This window comes from Brassica oleracea, chromosome C3 (assembly GCF_000695525.1).
Source record: "Brassica oleracea var. oleracea cultivar TO1000 chromosome C3, BOL, whole genome shotgun sequence".
Classification (NCBI taxonomy): domain Eukaryota; kingdom Viridiplantae; phylum Streptophyta; class Magnoliopsida; order Brassicales; family Brassicaceae; genus Brassica; species Brassica oleracea.
The window spans coordinates 45,049,466-45,059,304 of record NC_027750.1 but is presented as its reverse complement, the minus strand read 5'-3'; the positions used below and the strand labels follow the sequence as shown (position 1 = coordinate 45,059,304).

The 9,839-nt window shown below is 34.7% G+C and overlaps 1 long non-coding RNA gene across 1 annotated transcript; it reads right to left on the bottom strand.

The window, feature by feature from the left end:
• Positions 1–3,666: 3,666 nt before the first annotated feature.
• On the bottom strand, positions 3,667–4,365 carry LOC106334123. Its single transcript, XR_001268531.1, has 3 exons — positions 4,290–4,365; positions 4,087–4,200; positions 3,667–3,685 (listed from the first exon to the last, which is right to left on the bottom strand). It is a non-coding gene; the product is annotated as an uncharacterized LOC106334123 (long non-coding RNA).
• Between the last annotated feature and the right edge of the window lie 5,474 nt (positions 4,366–9,839).

Below are 9,839 nucleotides of genomic sequence, written 5' to 3'. Positions count from 1 at the left end.
CCTGTGGGTACTCTTTGCGCTATGCTGAAGATCTTTTTGTAATTATTTTCCCCATTTTTTCTGCATAATTCACATTCTCCGGGAATTGAAACCCAGACCTCTTGGTGTAGAAATTGCATCATCTGTGAATTGAACCCCATACCTGGTGTAGATGCCTTTAAACCTTGACCACTAGACCACGGTGCTTCCACCATATCTTAGATTTAGTCTATCTCCAAATATTGTATCCCTATATATATCTATCTTATTTCCTATGGAATAACACAATAACAATCTCCTTTTTTAAGGATTTTTTTCAAATATGACCAAAAATTTCAAGTCAAACAAAAAAATAACCAATGTTTTTTTTGAAACTTTTTTTTTCTATTCACCCTAAAAGTTCGAGTTATTCACGAAAATGCCATTAATTTTTTTTCTTTTCTTTTTCAAAAATGAGTCTTTTATTTTATCATCCTCATCTTCACCAAGTATTTACAATATTGTCATTTCCATCAATACACTAACCACCATGAACAACCAATTAGAAGCTCTTAATGCACCAAAGTTTTGATTTTTACTCTTCATATCTCATTACTTATGCACACAAATCACATCTCTTTCATTCTCTCTTCAAATTCATCCAAGAAAACCAATATTTTGATTCCAAGCTTTGTAAGGTTCATAGAGACATTAAAGCTCATGATTTGTGGTCATTAACGACTTTGTAGCTTTTGTAGTGAAGTTCTGGGTGCTTGGAGAAGTTAAGCAAGTCATCTCGCAAGTTCAAAGTATGAAATCTTCTTTTTCTCAGATCTGTTCGCGAAGACTTCGGGAAGACTTTCAGAAGACTTCGCTAGATGTGTTCTCCATCAAGAAGACTTCTAGGGCTTCTAACTTTTCTTTATTATGAAAAAAACCCGAAAAATCCCAGAGAAGACTTCTCGGAAAGTCTTTTCGGATAAAAAAATTCATTTTGCAATTGACCGTTGTTTGTCAGAAATTTGACTTTTTATAGAAGACTTCTCGGGAAAATTTTTTCCCGAAGTCTTCCCACTGTCATAAGAAGTCTGCGTGGGTTACTTTTCTAATTAAAAAATAATAGAAAAACATTTAATATTAATGATTTTATTTCGAGGTTTGGTCAAACCTTTGGTTACTTCTATAGAAGTCTTCTCTAGAAAAGTTACATATAGTCAATTTCAAAAGTATCCCAAGTAGACTTCTTACGACATTGAGAAGACTTTCAGAAGAAATCTATAGAAGTCTGAGAAGCATTTTCGAGAATTTTTCAAATTGAAAAGTAAGCCAATATTTATAAAGGAAGATTTATCAATATGTCTTATGTAGAGTAGACTTCCTAAGAAGTCTTCCTTCGTAAATTTGCAATTGCAAAAATGACCTAAATAGAAGACTTCTTAAAAAGACTTCTTAGGAAGTCTTCTACGTCAATGTTTAATAAACGTTCATTTTCTCTACAATTAAAGTGACTTTTTAATATTTTCTTATTAATTCATGTGTATTAGTCAATATTAGGGCTCGTGGATGAAATTCATAACTTATTTGGTGATAATTATGAGATTTCAAATATTTATGTTTACTAATGTTTCTAGCTAAATCGAAAAGACTTCTTAAGAAGTCTTCTACGTTAGATTTTCTAAAGTGTTAAGCAACTTCAAGATATGTTTTTTAACTTTCAAAAGTGTTAAGTGATTTCAAGAATATCAAGTCATGTGGTTTAATGTGTCTTTTTAGATCATAAAAATAGTTTTTAACTTACATGAGATTTAAAATTTCAACTTTCACTTAAAATTCAAGTTTGATATTTGGTGAATTTAGTCTAAGTTTTCTTGTGAAGTCTTCTCTCTGAGTTTTAGTAAATTTTACTAAGCTCTTTTGTTGTTGTGTTTTGTTATGAGTGGGTAGAACGGTTAAAAATTTTTTTGGTATGTTGTATCAATAACTTAAATTATGTCAAGTACTTTTGGCAGAACATGAACATATCTACCAAATTCTTTTGATTAACATCTCTTCAAGTTTACAAAAGAATTCACAACTAAAATAGTACACGTACAAATCATAAAACAGAATATAAAGAAAACTATTACTATGAAGCTAGATATCATTCCTCAACATAGATAAGCTTGGACTCCACTTGACATCATTTTTTTGTACCACTTTGGGCAAAAGACTTCGGAAGACTTCCCGAAGATTTCGTGAGAAGTCTTCTAACATATAATACATTAGAAAACTTTCCAAGAAGTCTTTCAAGAGTCTTTCGAGAGTTTTCCAAGAGTCTTCTAAGAAGTCTTTCAAAGTCGGACTCAGATCTGATAAATATGCATATTCAAAAGCATTCAAATGGCTTCAAAACAGAGAAAGTTTCAAAAATAATTTTTTATGCTTAAATAATAAACAAAACAATCACATTAGGTCGAATCTAGAAATTTTAGAATCTAATATATAAAACACACAAAATACATATCCAAAATTTGTACCACTTTGGCCAGAAGACTTCATAAGACTTCTTGAAAATTTCGTGGGAAGTCTTCTAGAATAAAATGCATAGAAGACTTGCCTAGAAGTCTTCCGAGAGTCTTCGAGGAGTCTTCCGAAAGTCTTCGAGAAGTCTTTCAAAGTCTGTCTCAGATCTGAATAAGCTGCAAAATCAAAAACATTCAAATGGCTTCAAAATAGAAAAAAACTTCAAAAATATAATTTTATGCTTAAATAATAAACAAAACAGTCACATTAGGTTGAATCTATAGTTTTTTAGAATCTAATATATAAAACACACAATAATACATATCCAAAATTTATAGATCTACTTTTAAATGAGTGAAAGATGAGAACCATGTAATGAAAAACCTGCAAAAAAAAAAGATAAATTAGTGAGAAGACATAAGAAAAAAATGAGAAATGGATTCAAAGTTAGGTGTTTTGATGTTCAAAGAGATTAGAGAGAGGTTATGAGAGTTTTAGAGTGAAAAACATTACACTTTTGTTGCAGACATTTGAGAGGAAGAAAGAGAATGTGTAAATTTTCTTTATAAAGGGAGACAAAAATTTCAATTAGGTTAAATATTTTTGATACAGAAGACTTCTCGGGAAGTTTTCTAAGCGAAAACATCTTGGGAAGTCTTCTAAGCGAAAACTTCTTGGGAAGTCTTCTAAGAGAAAACTTATTGGAAAGTCTTCTAGACCTTAAAATCAAATACATGAGAAGACTTCTGGAAGACTTCGCTTCAGACAGGAAACCTAAATTCTACTAAAATTTAGGCGGGAAAACTAAATTCTACTAAATTTTAGACCAGAATATGTCAAAAGACTTCCAAACCAAAACCTAGAAGTCTTCTTGGAAATTCTTCTAGAAGTCTTTTGGAAATCTTCTTGGGAATTGTTCTAGGAGTCTTCCAAACCAAACCCTAATCAAATAACTAACTAAATAGCAAATAACAAAGTTGATTTTAAGAAGTTGGATCAGAATTCAAAAAACATGAATGAAAATGTTCTGTCACACTATTTAATCTTTAAATGGATATAAGGTGACTCCAGGGTTAATCCATAAGGAAAATAAAACAAGAAAATACAAAACTATGCCTACCTGTTCATTTGAAGGAAGACAGTCTGAAACATGAGTTACCACAGCAAGTTGATCTCTGCATCCTGTTGCAGTGACAACTGGGCCACCAAGGGAAATAACATGTTTCTGCAGGAAATGACATGTTCTTTTCAGATAAAAAAAATCAAAGTATTTCACTAGTGAGGTACACATTACACACTAGGACCCCCTAGTTTAGTTAGAAACTGTGGAAGTCGGTAAATAGACTAAATCAGTCATTCCCTAGCACTCAGTTCAAGTTAGTTTTTCGAGAATTGCAGATTCTCATTGTAACTACAGGATGAAACAAACATTCAACTACATAACCTTTTCGTCTGACAATACAGTATACGCCAGTAAGAGACAAACAGGGAACATAACACAACAGCAAGTTCAGTAGCGAAAAAGATTTACGACACTTTAAGGTAAACAACGATCAATCAGTTGCGTAGACTACAGCTTACGTCCATGGTGACACATGATAAACCATAGAAAGCAAAAGAAGAGACCTGTAAACCACCCTCGCTAAATATGTGAAGCAAATTGAGGCTTGTAATCGCAGCTACCCAACCAGAACCGTTAGCGACAACCTTCACCTCTTCACCTTCAAACCTCATTGTCCACTTCATGTTTTCAATAAAAAAAAAAAGCAAGTCAATTATTTTCTATGCTGGTCTGTGAGTTGGGATGAATTAAGTGTAAGGATTCTAACCTCACTATTACTGGCCCAGCTTCTGAATGGTCGATACATAAGAACACTCATGTTCTTTTCTCCCTTGCTGAGGTTTGCAAAGACACACCCACTTTCATTTATTACTATAACATATTGTATGTTACTAAACCCTAAATCAAAGTCTTCTTAAAGTATTCCAGACCCTATAATCAAATAATTAAACAAAAAACATTTCCTTAAACTTAAAATAAAGGGCAAATATTCAAAATAGCACCTTTCTAAGTTTATATCACAAAATAGCACTCAAAAACTAAATTGACCAAAATAGCATTTTATCATTTAAAAATTTTAATTTTTTTATTTTTCAAAATTTGAAATCTTATCCCCAAAATCTCATTTTTCAACTCTAAACCCTAAACCCTAAACTCTAAACCCTAAACCCTAAACCCTAAATCCTAAACCCCACCCTTTAACTGTAAACCCTAAGTTTGTGACTTTTGATAAAACATTAAGTGCTATTTTTGTGACTTTTGAAAACTCAATACAAGTTTTTTGTTTAGTCATAAGGATGTTTTTGTAATTTTACTAGCATTTTTGGTTACTTTTGCATTTGAATGAATTTGGGGTACACTTTTGTATTCAAAATCAAGTTTTGAGTTATTTTTGGCAATTTCCCCCCTTTTTTCTTTTACTTTTTTTCACAACAACAATGACAATTTTGACTAAAATTTTATGAAGAGTTAAATATTTGATCAAAAAAACTTATTTATATAATTATTTTGAAATATTTATTTATTCGTATGGCACATGAAACCAACTAGTCAATACTATTAAAACATAAACAATTTTTATCTACTTACAAATAGTCTAGGTTGGACCATTACATTTAACTAGCTTCCATATTATTTTTACTTATATCTAACTTAATTATTATTCAATATATTCCCTATCCTAAAATAAATAAACAGTCTATTGTTTTTTAACACTAAATTTAAGTAACTAATCAATTATATTTTATTTATTAATATATAAAAAAATTCCTACTAATTATTATATATATACAGCTATATTTAATTCAAATGCAAGAAACAAATTCTTCAAACCTCTCACCAAATACATAATAATATAATTCTTGTAGACAGAGTATTAAAATTATATATATTTATATATTTGATAAAATAAATATTAATATTTAATTATATGATGGAACATGTTATTATTGATAATTTTTAGTATAGTTTTACGGGTTATTCTAAATAACATGTAAAATATTTATCAAATATAAAATTTATTTAACAAAACATAAAATATACTTTAAATTAGGCTTGGGCGTTCAAGTACCCGTTGGGATACGGGTTGTGTATTTTAATTTTTGGTTCTAATTTTATCACATCCTAGGTTCCATTTTGGTAATTTGTAAGTACGGATCAGGTTCAGATATAATATATCGATGTTGATTATAATTTATATCACACCCTAAAACCCATAGAATAACCATTTATCGTTCGGATAAGAGTTATATTGGTTCGGTTCAGATATATCTGAAATTAAATCCAACATTTAAAAGAAAAACATAAGAAATAAATAATTATTTATATAGAATTGGATATTTAAGGTACTTATTAAAAATTAAATTTTTATATCATTTAAAAATTAATATATAATTGAATATTTGAAGTACATATTTATGTTTCAAATATTTGTATTTGTGATTAATTTGGACATTCTTTTTCAGATTTTTTTGGTTTTTCGATTTTCAGGTTGTCCGTTCGGGTTCGGCTAATAGAATTTTGGGTTTAGATATGTTTTGTCCATCTTACAAGACTCATTCTGGTATTTCTTATATTTAGGACCGAGTATGGATCGTTTTTTTGTTCTGGGTTCGGTTCGGATTTCGGGTTACGGATTTTATACCCATGCCAAATTTAAGTAAAGAGAAAATATGATTCATCGAAAATTTATTATTCCACGCTTTGAAAGTGAAAATCAAAATATAATTAAGCAATTAAAACCAGAACAAAAACACAAAATATCATAAAATGTCAAGTTCAGTTCAAGCACACAACAATGTCAATAAAAACCCCTGTCTATCTTCATGTAATTTATTGTTTTAGACATTTTCGGTTTATTGGTTCAAAATATTATAGAACAATTGAAAATATATGTCAATAAAATGATTTTTTTTTAACACTGGATAATTATGCTATTATAACTATGAGAAATATTACAGACGATTCTACAGCCGACAATTCTACCTGCCGTATGAGGATTCACGCCTGACTGCATCACCTGGGCCGCCCTATCGGATCCACCCTTGACGGTATTCCTTGCGCCATGTTGTAGATCTCTTGTAAGTCTTTTCTCCTTTTCTCCTTTAATTCGCATAATTCCGCCTTCTCCGAGAATTGAAACCCAGATCTTCTGGTGTAGAAGCATTAATGAACCCTTGGTCAAACCACTCGACCAAGGGGGCTTCCACCCTCAATAAAATGATTAGAAATAGTTTTACAATACATGTAACTAAATCCGAATTAAACCCTACTAAACCCAAACTGAATCTAAATCCAAAGAGACTGAAATTCATGAATCCAAAAATTCGGAACTCGAATGCACCTGAACCTAAATCCGATTAAGACCCCAATTGTCCAGCCCTAGGGGAAAAAAGGCTGGCCTGCCCCTGAATCTCATGAATCAATCTCCTATGGGTCTGTGAATCTCCTATACCCCTATCTCATTAACTAAATGTGAATTAACGAAAGTGCCCTCAGATTATTAAATCTGAAAAAATGAAATGTTGTTTGGTATTTTGGTTTTCCTTCGATTGGTTGGGTGATTGTGGTTTGGTTGAAACAGATCGGTTTGATCATTATGAATAAATAATTAAAATGGAAATTACTAATTGAAATTCAATCCCGAAACATAATTCCTCCCGAAACCCTCAGATAAGCCCCCTTCTCTTTTCCCACAACTGGTTTCGCTTCTTGGTTTCAGAATCCGCTGGTTTCCCGTCGTTTCTCCCTCAGCTCAGCTCCGGAACCCTCAGCTCCTCCTCCACTCACAGGTTCTCAATCTTCGTCGGGGCCGGTCGAGTTGCAGGTGAGTTGTGCTCTCTGGCTCGAGTAGGTTTTAGTGGATTTTTAATTGGGATCTGATTAGAAGTAGGAATCAGAACGGCATTGTCTTGTTTGAAATTAGTTAACCTAATTAATTTCGGTGGTGGAATGAGAGTGTATAGGGGAACCGTGTATAGGCAGTAGAATTGGACCTAGATCGATATGGGGCAACTCAACTAAAACCTAATTCAAAATTTCTGATAATTGTAGGATAACTGGAAAACTCGGAATAACGAGTATAACTGGAAAACTAGGAACAACTGGTAGAACTTTAGATAACTGAAAAAAACTAGGAACAACTGGTATAACTTTGGATAACTGTAGTAGATTCTTGTGTTTATTTCTTTTTTTGGCAGGGAACAATGAGCAATCACGTGAGATCATTGCGCGGAAAGAATCTGGCAGATTGTGATATAGCTGGTAGTCCAGAAAAGAGCTACAAGATGATGTATAGCTATTTGTACATGTCAGATCAAGTGAATCCGGGAACAAAAACCTGTGTGAAATTGGATGAGGGATCTAAATTCAAGTACCTCTCCGTAGCCTTGGGAGCTTGCATTGAAGGCTTTGCAGTTATGAGGAAAGTGATAGTTGTGGATGTGACATGGTGTTCTAGTCTTCGCGAAAGCTCAAGATCCTAATCGTCATGATTATCCACTTGCGTTTGCAGTATTTGATCGAGAGAATGATGCTACCTGGACTTGGTTTCTCGAGATGCTTAAAAGTGTTATACAAGACTCTTCTGAATTGGTTTTCATGAGTGACAGAAATAGAATCCTCATCTCCGCTATAGCAAACGTGTTTCCACAGGCTCACCATGGTCATTGTTTACGACATTTGAAGGAAAATGTGAAAGGGCATTCTTGTTGTTAGGGGATTTTTGTGTAGGCTCTTTTTGAGTACCACAAAACGATGGATAAGCTGGTTTCTTTTAAGTGTTTGTGTATGTTTTGTTGGGGATTTAGTAAGATAACGAAGATATAGGCTTGAAGAGACTTTTATTAGCAAGAACAAGCGAGGTTACAAGATATTAGGTAAGAACCCTAATTCTAGCCGTCTAGTTCTAATCTCTAAGCCTTGGAGAAGTCGATCCTTTGCTTTAGGGATTTAGGAGCTCTTATATAGTCGTCCTGAAGTCAGTTTGGTTTAGGTTAAACTCTTCCATATTCGGAAATATGGAAGGTTCTCCTTGTCGGAAATCTTCCATTTCTTGGAAGGGAGGTTGGTCCCTAGGACCGATCCCAGGGTTCCTTTTAGCGGGGACCTGGAGCGTTCTTTTATCAGGGACCCGGGGGCCTGGGTCCTGCCTGGAGGCTGGAGGAAATGATATCGGGGTATTTTCCCCAACAGTTTGCCCCTTATTTCTTGATTTCATCATCGAAGTCGGGGAATAACATGTGCACTCAAGTCAACCGGGGTTGCTCATTCTCAGCAGGCTCCCCTTAGGCAGGACTCCGCTCCATCGGTCTCGCTGTCCTGGATTTCACTCAAGACGGAGCTCATTCTGAACCCAGGTGAGGATCGGTTCCTCCTTATTTAACCGGAGCTTGATAGTAGCCTCTTGAATTTTCTGGAGGTGATGAGGCTTGAGAGAGTTCTTGTTGGAGAGAACCGGTGTCTTTAGGCTGGGATCTTTTGAACCGGAAAAAGGCGGGAGCGTGATCTTTAGGGTAGATGAATAGCATTTTTCCTTCCTGGATCGGATTTCTTTTGTTCTAGCATGGTCGCTCTTTGTTAAGGATTCTCTAGGAGATTTGGAAATATTCGATTTCCTTTTCTCCGTCTTTAAAAAGGAAAGGGTTAGGCGCATATTTAGGATGCGCAACGCTTCTCACCAGATCATCCCTGATTTAAGAAAGATGAATTCTGATTCACCCTCTCTTCCGGTCTTGCTCGTAAGTGGACGCGTAAGGCCTCGTTGCCTATTTGCTGACCCCTTTTCATCACCTGCTGCTTCTCACGGAGAGGTCCCCGAGGCTGATAACGAGGCGATCCCGATGGCACCCTTGAAGCAACGTTGCTCTTATGTTCTTGATGACGGCCCATGCTCTGAGATCCATGAGGAGGATCTGATGGCCATCCTGAGGAGATATGCAATTCATTCTTTGGTACCTCTGAGTTTGAACGCGCTGCTGACGGGGGACCGAACGAGATGGCCGTCTTTGAGGCATACTTGGTGGCTGGTTTTTGGGGGATCATTCCGTCACTCATGGCTGAGATATCGTCGTTCTTTGGTTTCTGCCCTTCTCAGCTTACTCCCTTATCCTTGAGGACTCTAATGTCGATCCAAGTACTTGGGGAGTTCAATGGCCTCGACATGAGGATACATGAGGTTCTTTATTCCTACTACTTTGCCCTGCTGACGATCATGCCAGGATTCTATCATCTTCAACCCCGCGATGGCACCCCTTTGGTCGAGGAGCCTTCGAGAGGTACAAGGGGTAACTACCCCTTTGGTAATAACTGGAACAGCCGA